The sequence below is a fragment of the Staurois parvus genome, unplaced genomic scaffold (genome assembly GCF_062004578.1).
Source record: "Staurois parvus isolate SC_StPar_1 unplaced genomic scaffold, SC_StPar_1.0 ptg000236l, whole genome shotgun sequence".
Lineage (NCBI taxonomy): Eukaryota > Metazoa > Chordata > Amphibia > Anura > Ranidae > Staurois > Staurois parvus.
In genome coordinates, this window is record NW_028318032.1 from 748,790 (window position 1) to 766,723 (window position 17,934).

Consider the following 17,934-nt stretch of genomic DNA (forward strand, 5'->3'; position numbering starts at 1 on the left):
TCAAAGTATATAATTCTTATTTGTGTGCAGTAAATGCTTTTGCAAACCCAGGTATTATCTTGTAAAAGTAGCAGTGGCATCAGCACTCTGCTGCACATAACCTGTGGAATGAGCTGAGCTGTAGGAGCGACCCAGCAGGCCCCACACACTAGTTTATCTACAGAAAACTATAGGAGGGTGTGGATACAAGACCAGTCACCCTGCACAAGGAGAGGGAGTAGCAGTGACTGGTCTTTATCACAGGAAGCTCCTTCATAAAGGCACATTTTTACAAGGAATTATAGCACAGATGTGAAATAAACACACAACGTAAATCAAGATTCAAGTAAGAATACACACACCTCTTGTATTTAAACAATATTTTCCTATCCTGGAATTCAGCTTTAATGCTGATAACTTGTAAGAGTGAATGTCTGAATTACCTTCTTGTACTGTCTGGAGGAATTCAAAACCAGAGATTGCAACTTAGTAATAAATACTAAGTCTTTCCCAAACAGGCCATTGCACACTACTCATTCTGTCAATACTAACTGCCTGAAAATTATACTGATGTAACACCCTGCAGAAATACTGGCTGCAGGACGTTAAATGGGCGCAAGATGGCAGTGTTCTGCAGTCCAGTTAGACAGACTCTGTTGAAGAAAAGCTTTGTTGGACTTGTAGGCTGATAGCAGGACTTCCTTGTTTAATAATGAGTTAACAAACTACATTTCCCAGAAGAGCTAGCTAATGGGCGGGGGGCAGATAAATACAGAAGCCCGGGAGCAAGAGGACAGGAAGTGGACGGTGAGAGCTGGTGGCCCCCCCCATCTACAGAATGACTATCCATTACTTGACTGAGGCCTCAGATCTGGTGAGAGAGCTCCATACCCAAATAATCTAAGTTGCAAATGACATTGCTATCTTCAGTTACTTTCTTCTCAGTTTAGCATCCTTTGTTTCACAAGTTACATGGGCTAAGGCCAAGATTGTCCAGCCTAACCTTCCTTGTGGCCTTCTAATCATTATACTTTCACCACATCAAACCACCAGAGCCTGCTGCAATATCTGCACCTTGCCGGTCAAGTTGTATTAGTGCTTCAGTTCCGGTCTGTGCGATTCGTTAAGAAATTTCTTTATGACTGTTGTTTGCTGCCCTTTTAACCTCTTCCCATTTGGCGCATGCTGATAAACGGCCGGAAGGGAGCACTGCCGATGCGAGGGGGGACATTTCTAAAGCCTATGCGTGCTCCCTGGGAGCGCAGCACCAATATCTGTGCCCGTTCTCCGTTGTGTCCGGCAGACACAAATTGCTGTACAGGACCTCTGTGTGTGGTCCCGATTCAAGTGATCACTGATTGGTCAATCAGTGATCACATGAATGCTAATATGAATATGACTGATCTAATGGGAGAAGACGAGTGATTTGGTTCACTGGTATATATGGACTGACATGCACAGTTGTTCCATAGTGTATATTAGCCAGACAAAGCTAATGGGCCTTGTTTGCTAAGCAGCTCTCCCCAACCTCCGACTCCTGGAAATGAGAATTTAATCTGTGCTCCCCCTCCTCATACACTGTCTCCTCTCTTCTCCTCTATTCCTGTTGGTGGGGTACCTGAGGTGTCTCCTCTCACCTGGGGAGTAGAGTTTGGCTAGCTCCTAGGCCCAACCTTGGGCTGGTCACTCTCAGCCATCAGGCAGAGCCGCGGCTCACTCTCGGTTACTCTGTGCGCTGTCTTCACCATCTTCCTGGCCAGCCAATCAGAGAAGCTGCTATCCCCAGCTTGCCTCCTGATTGGGGGGGGGGTCACAAAAGGGCAGGAAGCTCCAGTCAATGGAGAGGGAAGAGACTGATAGACTGCCCAATCATTGCTCCCCCACTCAAGGTCAATGGCCAATGGAGGAGAGAAGGTGAGGAGCTCAGTGGGTGGCTGCCCGAGGGGTCCCTGCACCTGGTGCTGGCAGTGGAAGCCCGGGCACCAGGACACGATTTCTGGTCGCTGTGGTGACCTGGTGCCCGGGATTTATCGAGCCCTGGTTTACACAAACATTATACAAACTATGGAATATACAGTATACTGGATTTGTTTAAATACTAGCATTGGCGGAGATCAGTGACTTATAGTAGGACTGCGATATTGTGGCAGACAATTTGACACTAACTGACACTTTGTGGGAATCAGTGACACTAATTCAGTGATCGTGCTAAAAATATGCACTGACAAATAACTATTGACACTGGCTGGGAAGGGGTTAAACATCTAGGGCCATCAAAGGGTTAAATGTGTGCTTAACCAGTGTTTTTGTGTGTACTTTCTGGTGCTTTCACTAAGGGATGTGTTTTGCAGGGAAACAAAATCCAGCACACCTCCGCTGACAGGAGAGAACTCTGCCTTGTTTACATAGGCAGAGCTCTTTTCTGTCTTTCTCCTCACTGATCCGACAGTGCCAGCGGTCATCCATTGGCTGGCATCCGCTGACCGACTTGTGCTGTGTCTAATCGTGTGACACGTTTGTGCCCCCTACCCAGAAGTTCCAGGACGTGATCCACTGCAGGAATACCACTCTGCCACCGTATAACTAAATCATGCAGTCAGAAAGTGGTTAATCATTATTACACTATGGGAAGCCCCTTTTTCTTTATTCTATGAATACCTATTGGACTAAGTGACCATTTAGGTGGACACGCATCTTGGACCCGTGGGGACGCTGCTGACCTATAGTTTCAAATGATTGGATCTTGACATCACTGAGCTCTTTTTGACCTGTGTGGGATATGGGTCAAATGATGAGATAAGCGTGCTTGACAGATGGTGGTGGAACATGGTGGTGCACAACACTGAAGATTCATTGGTGGCTTGAATTATATTTCTGGTGGTGTATTTACATCCTGTGGCATGCATGAGATTTATTTCCTTTTAATATACAGCAGTGCTGCGCATTGTGCTGCTGCACATTGCTGTGAATGAAGTGTACATTTTGTACACTTCAAATAAAGTTTGTACAAAACAAAAACAAGGGAGCAGTGCGTTGCGCTGAATCGCGCTCCACACTGCCCCCTACCGCAGCCAGAAATGGACAGCTGCTGGAGTGGTAAAACACTCCAGCAGCTCTCTGTTGATGTGTGAACTCGGCCTACTGTGCAGCTGGCAGTGAGCCAGGAATCTCTGCTTAAGCTCTGAAGGAGGAGGACTTGCAGTGCAGGTTCAATCATCAGGAATCAGTGTTGTCACATGAGAGGAAGGGGAATGAGCCACATGTTCCTCCATACCCCAGATTATTGGGTATTTCCTTTGTTCCTAGCACCTGTTCCTAGCAGCTGAATGGAAATGTGAGGAAATAAAGGTATGTTCTTCTAGGTAGTGGAACATTAAAGAAATCCTCTTGCTTTTGCATTCACTCTTCACTGTTTCCCAAACTGGTCCTGAAACCCCACCAGCAGTAACGCCAGGCACACACAGGTAGAGCAATTAGTGTCTGAATAGTATGATTTATCTACCTGTGCGTGTATCAAAAAAAGGAATCTGTTAAGCTGCCCATACATTACACAATTTTCCTGTTTAATTTCCTTTAGATTTACCTTCAACTATGTAGTGCAAAGGCCTGCCTGATTGCATACAAATTGAAAGTGTTTAGGTTTGACCTCATATTTTATGGTTTTATAAATCTAAAGAAAAACTGTACAAGAAAATTGTATAATGTATGGCCACTCTAAAGCAGCCCATATACGGAGCAAATTTCTTTCCTGCAACCTTGGGTTCCCTGGAGCAGTTGGTCTACTTAAAGTACTGGGAAACCCATGTGCAATACTGTACCCCAGTGTTCCCTGTACAGACTAACTCCTTTCCCGCAGGGACCATTAGTGATCTCATTCACTCTTCATCCCACCACATTACATACTGTACACAGAACGTCCAGTCGGATTCAGATTGTTTTATTTGGTTTTACCATAACATAACTTTTGAGGAGACATTTCCAACATAGTGGATCAAGGTGAGTCTCAACAGAATAAACATCTACTAAAACTTTGGGTGCTTGCGTGTTCTCAGTGATACTGCTCAGTTGGTCTCTTAAAAGATGCCACTTCTTACTTGCCTATCATCGTAAGGCTGCACCAAGGGTAAAGTCTTTTCCAGCATGGACACTCGCAGCACTTTGCTGTCTTTATTCTGGTGCACTTATGGTTTCTCCTGTTTTTCCCCAAAGGGGAATTCCTCACGTAAAATATGCCTGTGCCTCATTTCTCCTATCAGCCATGGGAGATTCTCTCATTGTAAGGGAGCAGTTCTGCTCCCAAGCAAGGGTGGTCATGTAGACTTCTCACTGCTCACATGATGGTAGCTGCCCTCTCCATTTCCCATGCAAGATTTCCCATCATACCTTGTCTGCTCTAAAATGGGCACCACATCTCATGGGAATTCTATGTTTTCCAGCCCCACTCTGGGATACTTTGCCAAAAGTGGCCAACCAATACAGTCACAATGCACCCAGCAGATAATTGACTGGCTGACAAAACCTTCATTGCCTACATCCTCCCAGGAGCAGAGCAGCCAGTTGTCTGCCAGCATTACTAATATGCCCTTTACCCCTCTCTTCCTCTCTCAGGTTGTCCATGAACCTCAGACTGTTCTATATGTAGCACACAGACCCCTGAGAGGTCCTGCTGTTTGTCCCAAGTTCTATTCTCAAATTAGCGCAAGCATCCAGGCACCCAGCAGCTTCCTAGTGTCTCTACACAAGAACTAGACAGGAAGTGTCTTAAGATTTTTTGCTCGAAGAACTTGAATAAGGTATAGGGTGAGTCTTGGGATACTCAAAATCTAGTGCAGATTTAACAGAGGACACTATCTGGCAGTAGCTAACCTCTTCAGGATAAGGCCACATTCACACTAGCTACAAATAGTAGCTAACCTCTCCAGGATAAGGCTACATTCACACTTAAGGCAGCATTCACACATAGGCGCTTTGAATCGCGGGCAGAATCACTGCGATTCTGCCTGCGATTTCAAAACACTCTGCTAAAATGACAAATAGCGTAACCGCGTGTTCAGGTGCCATTAATTTGAATGACAACTTAAAATGCGGTGCAGTTCTGCCACGGTTACCCCCCTGCAATTATGCAAACAACATTGCGCATCACCCAGAATAAGTTCCTGAACTTCTTTTGGATGACATGCGTCGATTCTGCCAATGACTCAAAACGCCCATGTGTTAATGCAGCCTCATTGCATGTTTTCAAGTGTTTTTCCAAGCATGTTTTCAAGTGTTTTTGAGCGTTTATTTGGAACAGAATTGCATGGTTTTGCAGCTTTTGTCAGGCTGCATTCACACATGGGCATTTTGAATTGTGGGCAGAATCCCTAAGATTCTGCCTGCGATTTCAAAATGCTCTGCTAAAATGACAAATCACACTGCAATTGCAGCAAACTGCATAGCACAAAGCATGTCACCCAAAAGAAGTTCCTGAACGGCAATTCTACCACAACTGTCGCACAATAAATAGTGCTGCAATCTTGGAAACCCTTATTGTGCAAAGTGTGTTGCCCAAAAGAAGTTTAGGAACTTCTTTTGGGTGACATGCTTTGCGCGATGCAGTGTGCCAAGATTGCAGTGCGATTTATCGCAATTTTGGTTGCTATTAAAATGATGGCACCTGAACACATGGTTCTGTGATTTGTCATTTTAGCAGAGCGTTTTGAAATCGTAGGCAGAATCGTGGTGATTTTGCCCACAATTCAAAACGTCCATATGTGAATGCAGCCTCAGGCGTTTTTTTCAGGCACTTTTCAATTAAAAGTTGTGGAGTACTGCTGAAAAAGGGCTGCTGTTTCAGCAGAAAATGCGTGACAAAACACTTGAAAAAACAGACAAAAAAAGGCTTGTGTTGCGCTTTTCAGGTGTTTCCATTGAAGTCTATGGGGACAAAACCACTCAATTCTGCCTGAAAAGTAGCTCATGTACTTTTTTGAGTGACAGTCCTTTTGCTACAAGCAAAAAGACGCTCAGATGTGAACAAAAGCTATTAAAAACAATTCTTGTTGAGCATTTTTGAGCTTCGAACTACAAAACACTCAAGTGTGAACAGGCCTAAACCTCTTGTGCAAGAGAATATGGACATACAGCTCCAGGAACTACCATTCTGGAAGCAGCCCTGAGCCAGCAATTTTGGAACAGTCTCTCAGATAAGTCTCTCAGATTTAGCAATAGGCCCCCTAGCGCTCCCTGAGATGAGACCTTGATGAATCTCCTTCAGTCTTCAGCTAAGTTGCCCAGAAGGGCAGACAGCCCTTCCAGGGTGAGTCTCTCTCCTTTAGGACAAGGACCCGGCTGTCCCAAGCCCCAGACTATTTATGCACACCTCAACCTCCTGCTAGTAACCCTCTTGACCAGAGATTGGCTGAGGCTACCTGAATATTAATCCCAGGATCTGCCTCTTCCAACCCACTATATTCCAGAATTTACCAGAATACAGTGGGAGTAGTTGAGTCTGTAACCAACAAAACCCAGAATGGCCAAAAGCAATCAGATCCTGCTCTACTGGCTACAGAAGAGACAAAAACTAAATTTATCTAAACCCAGGGCTTTTTTTCTGGAGGAACGTGCATTTCGGCACCTCTGCCAAAGATTGTGAGGGAGCTAAGCAGTTTCTATACGGCTTAGCAGGGCAGTCATGGAGTGAGCTGGCCACATAAGCCAATGCAGCTAAGGTAGTTCCAGTTGAGAGCAGAAGGTGGAGTGATATCATCTGCACACCCTGCAGACCAGATGCTCCTTTGGGCGGCAGCCACAGCTGTGTGGTAGAGCTGCACTGTGAGTAGCCTGTCCTGACTGTCCAGTGTTCAGTGTGCTGTGGAGAAGACAGTGAAGTGGATAAAAGTTGTTATATATTGCTTTTTTGGTAAACTGACAATGTTGCTGGATGGGGCTGTGTTTGTCAAAGCTGCTTGGATGTGGACCTGTGGTCTCTTTGCTGGATTGGGGAGTGTCTTTGCTGGATATGGGGGATGTCTTTTTGCTGTATGGGGATGTCTCTTTTCTGGATATGGGGGCTGTCTCTTTGCTGAATAATGGGTGCCTCTTTGCTGGATATGTGGGATTGTGGGATGTCTCTTTGCTGGATATGGGGGCTGTCTCTTTGCAGGATATGGGGGCTGTCTCTTTGCTGAATGGGGGATGTCTATTTGCTGGATTGGGCTGTCTCTTTGCTGGCTATGGGGATTGTCTCTTTGCTGCATGTGAGGAATGGCTCTTTGCTGAATATGGGAGTTGTCTCTGATGTGAGAAGCAAAGAGAGAAGAAGAGAAGATACATATGACAATAATGTTAAAATCAATGGATAATTCCAATGTTTTGTACACTTTACTGCATTGCTTTTTGTTAACAAATTCCATACAAATTACTTGCATAGCCCCCCAAATTTTACTTTGTTCCCTGTTCTCTAAAGTAGCGGTGCTAGGAGGTGTATAGGGGTAGAGATAAAGGCCTTTCTGGGGGGGGGGGGGGCGGTTTGGAGGTGGAAAAAAAAGTGACCTAGGAGAGGGGGTGAGTTCCTACACCTTTCTCTGAGAAAAAAGCCCTGTTTAATTTGACCATTTATTTGACCATTCTTCCAGAAGCGCATTTGTGAGGTCAGGCAGTGATGTCGGACAAGAAGGCCTGGCTTGCAGTCTCCGCTCTAATTCATCCCAAAGGTGTTCTGCTGAGTTGAGGTCAGGACTCTGTGCAGCCCAGTCAAGTTCCTCCACCCCTAACTCACTCATCCATGTCTTTATGGACCTTGCTTTGTGCACTGGTGTGCAGTCATGTTGGAACCGCAGCAGACAGTTGACGACTTCTGCGCACTGTGCATTTCAGCATGTGCTGACCCCGCTCTATGATTTTATGTGGCCTACCACTTTGTGATTGAGTTGCTGTTGTTCCCAGTTGCTTCCACTTTGTTATAATACCACTGACAGTTGACCGTGGATGGACTTATTGCACAGGTGACAAACTATCACAGTACCACGCTTGAATTCACTGAGCTCCTGAGAGCGACCCATTCTTTCAAAAATGTTTGTCGAAGCAGTCTGCATGCCTAGGTGCTTGATTTTATACACCTGTGGCCATGGAGATGATTGAAACACCTGAATCCAATGATTTGGAGGGGTATTCAAATACTTTTGGCAATATAGTAAATATAACACCATGCACAGCTTTAACAACCCCCTCCCCAGCTTTAACAACCCTCCTCTATTTTAAATTTTTGTGTATCTTCACTGTAGTCATGAAAAGGCCCTGTCCCTACTGTACGTTATTTTATTTATATTTTTTTTATATTCCCCCACAGTTACTACCTTTTGTTCCACTGGCCCCTCCCTCCTAGATTGTAAGCACCAAGGAGCAGGGCCCTCCTATCCCTCTTGTATTGAACTGTATTGTTGCTGTATTGTCTCCCGTTATATTGTAAAGCGTTGAGCAAACTGTTGGCGCTATATAAATCCTGTATAATAATAATATTCTGCCATGGCAGTGCCTGGCTTCCTTTTTTGACAATTTGGTTATTAGACTCTAAGATTAAGCCCCTATAGACTTTAATTGGGTTTGGGGAAAAGTTTGTATTTTCTGATTTGTAATAAACCCACAAATGAGTAACAGTGACTGTGATATCCAGAATAAAGACCTAGAGACAGCCAGAGTTTAATGACAATATGTAGATGACAAGTGTAAAAATAATAAATGACAAAGGAATCTGTAAACTGCATCAAATCAGTAAATGCATGAAATCTGACCCGCAGACCTTTTTTTCTTCTGTAGTATACAACTGCCTACTGAACAAGCAGGAGACATAATAGTTTATTATAGCAGCAAAGTCAACAGCTTAACATGTCTGAAAATAGTGATCCCCTCACCCACCTTACCTAATCCCATCATGAAGGACTCTTTCCACCTGTTGGGGAGAAATAGCATCACTCACAGCAGTGCACTATTGATTTTCACATGGCATTAACTGCTTCTCTTGACAGCTCACATGTAAGTTGCTTGTTGGCTGAACGCTAATGTCTTTCAAATAGCTGTCTGGAACCAGGGCCTTGCCACAGGCAACTGATAGCTCTGGAAACATATCTGCAAACGTACACAGCAAAATATCTGTGCTATCTTAATTATTCTCTACATCACATCAGTGTATATAGCTGAGTTGATGTAAGAAAATAATAGGAAAGACTATAATATAACATTACAGTGATGGTTATCAGGTAAGATGGCTGACAACAGAATTCTTATACCCAGATCAATATAGTACTAGAGAGTATTAAGAAGTGTAAGACCTTTCTGAAAATCACATAATGAAAACATTTTGAATGAAAAGGAAGTATTTTGTTGATTCAGTAACTAAATGGATAATGGAAAATATCAGATCTCTTTGTACTAATATATAGTCTATAACCACCTTTTTCAGACCTACTCTGCTTATAGCTGCTGTTTGTATCAGGTATTTAAAATAGTTTGGCCTCTGTGATCAAGCCCCCCGGTGTCAGCTGGTGCAGCCGGAGCGGCAGCTGAGGCTATTCCACACATCCGGCTCCAGGGGCTGATCTGAGCAGTGTTCATTCCTCTATTTCCCAGGTAAGTATTTGCTAAAATTCTTAATACAGGACTTGCAGTTTAAACCTTTAATTGCTGCTGGCTCCAGCTCACTCAGTGCTGCTTCTCTGAACTTCACAGGGAAGAGTTAACAATGGACAGTGCAGTCTCAAGACAGTCTGTTAGCTTAGAATGGAGGGGAAGGGAGAACCCGTTTCTATTGTTGCATCTAATGTTGGGAGGCACAACTGATACATGCATGCAAGAGTGTGTAGAGCCATCTAGTACTAGATAGGATGTTTTTGTGAGCTAGAGGCTTGTTAGAAGCCTGGGATGAGTCAGCCTGGGAGTGAGGTAGTGGGTTCACTTCAGGACAGGCTGGGAGGCTCTACAGGTCAGGGCTTCTGGAGCCCTCCCACCCTTCCAGAAACTTCTGGAACGTTCTGGAAGAGGGGCAAAGGAGAGGAGGAGACCCAGATTTGCATGTTTAGGGGAACGTGACCAATCCCGAGGCAGGAGGTTGGGCATGGTGGCCAAGGGCAATGCTTAAATATGAGCCTGTGCAGCAAGGGAGTCAGGTGGAAAATGGAATGAAGGAAGGTGCTGGAGAGGGGAGCCTGGGAGGGGGCCTCAGGGATGGGAGCCTACCTGCAAGCTGGTTGCTGGAAAGGAGGATCTCCACTGTTCCAAGTCTCCTAGGGAGGACAATCCTGTTAGAAGGGAAGAAGCCAGCCCAGAGTAGGACCTGAAATCAGCTGCAACCCACCAAGCTAACAGAACAGGACAGTGTGAGTACTTCGACACCCTTGGGCTAGAGCAGTGTTTCTCAACTCCAGTCCTCATGGACCCCCAACAGGTCATGTTTTCAGGATTTCCCTCAGATGAAACAGCTGTGGTAATTACTAAGGCAGTGAAACTGATCAAATCACCTGTGCAAAATAATGGAAATCCTGAAAACATGACCTGTTGGGGGTCCATGAGGACTGGAGTTGAGAAACACTGGGCTAGAGAAAGGGAGAGCGCAGTCAGATGCAAGACCCAACTTGTTCTCACCCTGGACTACTTAATTGGAAGATCTTGGAATCCCTTGCTGAGGGATCCCCTCAGTGCATAGTGGTGAAAGAGGAAGGATTAATTTGGGGTCTGAGGAGGTACACCAAGGGGACTTCCAGTGCAAACTCCAAGGGTTTGACACTTCAAGTTTCCTGTTTACATTTGATTGCAACTTTGTTTCTCTCCTCTCACCCAGACTGCTGATCCCTTTCTGTTCACTGATACAAACCTCTCTTCTTATACAACTTGACCCCCCCCACCTGATCCCTCTGCCAATCGATATATCGCCTCTAAGCTCTTTTTATTTAACTATTTATTTACTGATCTAGTTAATGTGTCTCATTTCCTATCACCTACAGCTCAAATTTAGCATCATTATAAGATTCCTAATTGAATCTCACTACTAGTCTGATTGCGTTCACAATTCCTGGTCAGTCCCATTCCCTTACCTATAATAACCTTCAGGGTCAGTTAGCACTACATGAGTTTCAGTTGCTTTTTTTCTGCAACCAAAATGCACAGAAAGTAGGTTTTCAATGTCATAGTTCACATCAGAGCTTGCAGTTCCAGTTGCAGAAAAAAAAGTTGAACATGCTGCATTTATTCTGCACAAAACTGTACTGTAACGCACCGGAATGCACCAAAAATGCACTGGAACGCACATGTCCCTAACTTAATTGAAGAAAAAGACGGGAAAAAATGAACTGGAATGCATAAAAAACGCACTGGAACGTGTCAAAAATGCATAAAAAACACACCAGAACACGCTAAAAATGCATCAAAAACGCGCATGCAAAAACGCATCTGGAACACATCTAGACTGCGTTTCTATAGTGTGAACCAGCCCTTAGGACTTGTTCACACCATTTGTGGTGCAGAAACTCATGCAAGAGCATGCATTTACCTGCACAGCAAAGAAACACATATGTCCTTTGCAGATGTGCGCAGGTACCATGAATACTTAATTGCACCTCCACATGTCTGGTAAACACAGATGCGTTCACAGCCACCAAAACGCTTGTTACCACACTACTGTGTGGTTAGGTGCAACACACTTTTAAAATAATAGGCCTGCAGTATTTTTGCATGTTCCCACATGTTAGGAAGCCCATTGAAATTAATGGGTTGAGGAAAAACAATTGTCAAAAAATGCCACATTCACACAGGTCCTCTGGCCTGTACAGCATGAATTAGGGGGCTGTCCATGTGGCTCGAGCCACCTGTTACACTATGCGGACACAGCAGCTGTATGAACACAGGTTTTCATCTGACAGGTGTGCAGGCGTGGGGAAGTGGCCCTGAATGTCTGTGTTCAGGGCTGTACACCTGCACCCATATGCCTGTCAAATTAGGACCTGCAGTGTTTCCATAGTGTAACATAGGTTGCCTGCAAACGGCTCCAGCCACATAAACAAACTACTGATTAACACGATACAGGCCACAGCACCCATGTGAATGGGCCCCAAGACCTCAATTACACACACACATTTATTTATTAGCTCAGTACAGCTTTATCATTTAGATTTAACAGAAATTTTGTTGGGATTGTGTTCATTAATAAAGTTTTTAGTGTATTTTTTACCATAAATATAATTGTGATATTTTCTCTGGCAGTGGGAGGGCCTGTCAGGTAGGTTGTGATATCTAACAGTGGTCCTGACTCAAAGCATTTATAATGTTTGCTTTTTACCTTGCCAGTTCTAGCAGATTCCTCTGTAGCATTAACTGAGGATGTGGCGGGAGCACTTGCCATAATATGTAAGTATGCACAACATACTTGCACATTATTGCAATCTTAAAGCGGAGTTCCACCCAGGGGCGGACTGACAGCTCATGGGGCCCCCAGGCAATAGGGGATCATGGGACCCCTGTGTCCTTGCCCAAACTCAAGAAAGCCTATGAAAAAGGTACCAGGGGCATCTCATGGGGCCCCCTACTGACCCCGGGCCCTCGGGCAGTGTCCGAGTTTCCAAATGGTCAGTCCGCCCCTGGTTCCACCTGAGAAAAAAAGTCAGCAGCTACAAAAACTGTAGCTGCTGGCTTTTAAAATACAGACACTTACCTGTCCCTCAGTCCAGCGGTGTCCTCACCACCGCTGGTTTCACCGGCCGTCTTCTCTCCCTGGCATCTTCAGTGTGGGCACTTGCGGCTTCACAGCCGGGTGCCCACTCCGCATGTGCAAGAAGCACTGTGCTTTGTGAATGGCCCCATAGTCTTCTGGAACAGGGGTGTACTGACCATTCGAGCACTCGGGCACTGCCCGAGGGCCCGGGGTCAGTAGGGGGCCCCATGAAATGCCCCTGGTACCTTTTTTATAGGCTTTTTTGGGTGTGCTTTGAGTGTGGGCAAGGACACAGGGGCCCCATGATCCCCTATTGCCCGGGGGCCCCATGAGTTATCAGTCTGCCCCTGTTCTGGAACCTGTCATGTGTCCCAAAAGACTACAGGGGGGGTGGATAACAAGTGGGAGCTGGTACCAGTCAAATTTGGGTACCCCCTCCCCCACCCGCTCCCCAAAGGTGCCAATCTTTAATGGGCAGCAGGGGACAAGGCTTAAAGCGGAACTTCCCCTTCTGAGTAAAGCTCTGCTTTAACTTCAAGTTTCCATGTTCCAGCAATTACAGTTTTGCACTTTCCCTTGCCACTTCTCAGTTGCTTGTGCCAACTTTTCTGAAGCAGACCATGTTAATTCAAAAAGCCTTACTAGTAAAAAAGAGGTTTTTTTTGGTAGAAGAGACATGCAAACCCTATGTCAAAAACAGCCAACTTAAATTTTTTCTTGTGTTCAGTTCCACTTCAATATGACACACAATAGATTCTTTGTTCAACCGGGCTGAATAGAGAATTATTATTTGTCAGTTAGCCCAACCAGACAGAACCTGGTCGGAAAAAGTATTGGTCAACCACCAAAAATCCATTTGCAGATAAACCAAAGTTGTCTGCCTTCCTGCTCCAAAGGCACATATCTAGTGCCTACATAAACTTTTTGATAAGCTCAACTGTTATTCAAAGTCTAAGTACCATGTATGTAAATATTAAACTTGTCTTAATGGGTCAATGCAGGCATATGTTTTTGCTCATGCATTGTGCATATTGGGGGAACCACATTAAGGAAGAGAGGATCTCTGTAACACAGATGTGCTAAAATGCACAAAATCAACATAGACATGTTGAGTTCATATCATATGTTACATTGCTGGTTACTCCTATTTATTTCTATAGAACAAGTTGTGCCTGCACACAAGAAAACTGAAAGACTGCTCAGTGAGGCCAAAATTTGGGTAGAGTAAACAGGGACCATGATGGCCTTGAGGTCTGATTTTTTTTTTTTTGGTATATCAATTAAGGCCTGATGCCCATGTACATTTGCATGCTGACAAGTCTTCTATCAAAATAAAATGCATGGGGAGCCGCAGGTGCCTAGTACAGCCACCAACACAAATAAAAGGCTGTACATGGCATTTAGGGAAATGTGCCATATACGCATGTGCGGGTACACTCTGGTCGCTTCTACAGACATGTAAGGAATGTTTCAACAAATGTGGAGCAAGTATGGATAGCTACAGCCAGGGCTGCTGTTCAAAACCAAGGGGCCCCATACAGCCAACCTGAAAGGGCCCCCTTAAATAAAACAAAACAGTTTACTGTACTTCAGTTATGAACAAACACAGTGAGTAATTAGTACCAATCACACATTGTGTTCATTCAGGAAAGGAAGGGGCTGGTTATTTTGATATTATTATCAGACCCTTCCCCCATTTTCCATCCAGAAGGATCCTATTGTGTGCTTGCAGCTGCTTGTGGGAAGGAGAGAAGGAAAGCTGGCACTGTGGGGGCCCAGGCAGCTGGGTGAATAAGATGTGCACAGTGAGGGTGGTCAGCATAGTGGGAGGGGGGGCATATACTGTAACCAATCCCCTGTTTGGCTCTCTCTGCTGCAGCTGACAACCAGCGGGAGGGAGAGGAGAAGAAACCAGCTTGCAGATGCTGCAGAAAGCATCATACAGGGGATCGGTTCCAGTAATTGCCCCCCCCCCCCCCACTGTGCCAATCACCCTCCCTGCCCACATCCAATTCACCCAGCTGCCTAGGCCCCCCTGCTGTCCTGGGTCCCGTACAGGTGGACTGGTGGTGCCCCCTTATCCACAGCCCTGGGTACAGCCATTCATGTGAGGCTCCCTGAGTACAGAAAAGTACCAGGGATTTAATGCTGGAAGACATTTCAGCATATAAACATCCGTGTGAATGAGGCCTTAGTAGAACAAATACATATTTTTTGATTTGGTCTAGAATATTACACTTCTCACATGTGGGTACCAAACTGTAAAATGATGAAAAATGTATTGTCCTAAGCATTAGTTTACTAGGTGGTTTAAACCAGTTTTTACACAAAGTTTCACAGCTGCTATCTAGGGATTACTAAAGAGTTGTGATACGATAGAGCAGGGGCGTATTTACCACAAGGCAAGCAAGGCATTTGCCTAGGGTGGCATTTTTCAAGGGGGCAGCAGCATTTTCCAGGGGGGCAGCGCCACCCCCTCAAAAGAAGGGTTGGAAAAAGGGAAACACGCAGCATGGGGACCAGGTGGGATCTGAGAGAGGCTGCAGGTTTCTTGATGGTGTATGCAGAGCCTGACTCTTATTTCCAGGGATGTCTGGAACTCTGGAGGTAAGTGTCTTCTCTCTCTCGCCGGGGTGGGGGGTGGGTTGTCAGTGTATTGGGGGGCGCTGGTATTGGAAGGCTCTCTTGTGGGTGGGGGGGGGGGGCTGATGTGATGTTGGTCAATGTCAGGCTCTCTTCATGGGGGAGGGGGGTGTTGGTCGCTATCAGGGTCTCTCTGTGGTGGTGGTGGTGGGGGGGAGATGATTTTTGTATTGCCTAGGGCAGCACGAAACCTAAATACACCACTGCGATAGAGGGAAGATTAAATAGCTTAATTCAATGTGAGGTTTATCAGATAAACACAAAAAAAGGTTTTGAGTGTGCTGAAGTGGTAAGATTGTGTATAAATGCAAAAGTATATCACTAGCACCTTGGGGACAATTCACTAAAGGTATCACATGTGTTATGTTGGTCACATGACAACATATTGCATGTGATACTGAAAATGTAATTTCACTACAGCTAGTATGAGGTATTTACCACAAATAGCAAAATCGCTTGGCAAATACTGCATAAAAAGACAATTCCCAAAAGGAAACAACTAATTGGATGCAGTAGTTAAGTAGTGGTTGAGGCATGCAGTTTTTAAGGAATATCTGCTGGTTGTTAAGGAGGGGCAGCTGCCAGCTTCCTCAACAACTGATGAGCCATCAGCTGTCAGTGGGGTTCCTTGCTGACAGCTGAATGTAAAAAAAACAGAATTGCTGGCAATACAAAATTAAGGAAAAAAATGATGTGGGTCCTCCGTAAAATCCTCCCCTGAGCATGCAGCCTGGCAGGTCAGGAAAGGAGGGCCAGCGAGCACTCCCCCGAACTGTACCAGGCCACATACCCTTAATATGGGATGGAAGGAGTGCTTTGGGGCAAGGACCTCTTTCCCACAACCCTGGCCAGAGGTTGTGGGGGTCTTCAGGTGTGGGGCTTATCGGAATCTGGAAACCCCCTTTAGCAAGGGGGCCCCAAGATCCCAGCCCCCCTTATGTGAATGAGTATGGGGTGCATGGTACCCTTACTCTTTCACCACAAAAAAGTGTAATGTAAAAAAAGACAGCTGGTAGTTTTTGACAAGTCCTTTATTAAAAAAACAAAAATTAAAAAAGTCCCCCAGTGTAGATCCATCATCAATCATGATGCCTGCCGCCACCGCTGACCCGTAAAAAAAAAAAGAACTCAGCTCCCAACAAAGGCTCCAACTGTCTGACAGTTCTTAAATAACTAAGAGCGGGGCCCTGGTGATGTCACTGAGTGACCCCGCCCCTTGTGACATCACCGACCGGGAAACAAATAACTAAATGCATGCAGTAATTAAGTAGTGGTCGAGGCATGCAGTTTTTAAGGAATGTCTGCTGGTTGTTAAGGAAGGGCAGCTGCCAGCTTTCTCAACAACTGATGAGCCATCAGCTGTCAGTGTGGTTCCTTGCTGACAGCTGAATGTAAAAAAAAGAATTGCCAGCAATACAAAATTAAGGAAAAAAATTATGTGGGGTCCTCCCTAAAATACAAACCAGATCCTCCCCTGAGCATGCAGCCTGGCAGGTCAGGAAAGGAGGGCCAGCGAGCGCTCCCCCGAACCGTACCAGGCCACATACCCTTAATATGGGATGGAAGGAGTGCTTTGGGGCAAGGACCTCTTCCACACAACCCTGGCCAGAGGTTGTGGGGGTCTTCAGGTGTAAGGCTTATCGGAATCTGGAAGCCCCCTTTAGCAAGGGGGCCCCAAGATCCCAGCCCCCCTTATGTGAATGAGTATGGGGTGCATGGTACCCTTACTCATTCACCACAAAAACGTGTAGTGTAAAAGAAGACAGCTGGCAGTTTTTGACAAGTCCTTTATTAAAAAAACAAAAATGTAAAAAAGTCCCCCAGTGTAGATCCATCGTCAGCCTGCTGCCACCGCTGACCCGTAAAAAAAAAGAACTCCGCTCCCGACAAAGGCTGTTATTTGACAGTTCTTAAATAACTAAGAGCGGGGCCCTGGTGATGTCACTGAGACTTTTTTTAATTTTTGTTTTTTTAATAAAGGACTTGTCCGAAACTGCCTAATGTGTATTTTTTATCCTACATTTTTTTTGGTGAATGAGTAGGGGTACCATATACCCCATACTCATTCACATGGGGGGGGGGTTGATAAGCCCCCCGTCCGCAGACCCCCACAACCACTAGCCAGGGTTATGGGGAAGAGGCTCTTGCAGCCCCCCTGCCCCAAAGCACTGCTCCATGTTGAGGGAATGTGGCTTGGTATCATTCAGAAGGGGTAGTTGCTCACTCGTCTCCCCCCCCTTTCCTGATCTTCCATGCTGCATGCTCAGATAAGGGTCTTGTATAAATCTGGGGGGGGGGCCCATGCATTTTTTCCTAAAAACACCTTTTTTTCTTATTTTTTTATTGCCAGCAATTCTTTTTTATACATTCAGTTGCCAGCGGGGAACCCCGTTGAAATAAAGCTGAAGATTCATAGGTTGTTAAGGACGCGGTGGCCGCCTGCTCCTTGCCATTCATGACAATTACTGGTTTTAAAGAACGCTGGTGGCCACCCGCTCCTTAACAACCGGTAGTTACTACTATCAATAAACATGCCTGCTACCACCAGGTGTTACATTACTGCATGTTTTCAGTACTAAAATACTGCACGACTTCATAAAATAATTAATGCAGTATTTTAGTAGCGTTTTTTA

At 45.3% G+C, this 17,934-nt stretch overlaps 1 protein-coding gene across 1 annotated transcript in view; it reads left to right on the forward strand.

Moving 5' to 3' along the window:
* Nucleotides 1-17,934, forward strand: part of SYNPO2L (synaptopodin 2 like) — a 139,275-nt gene that overhangs the window by 54,133 nt on the left and 67,208 nt on the right. The gene's annotated exons all lie outside the window — the stretch shown is intronic.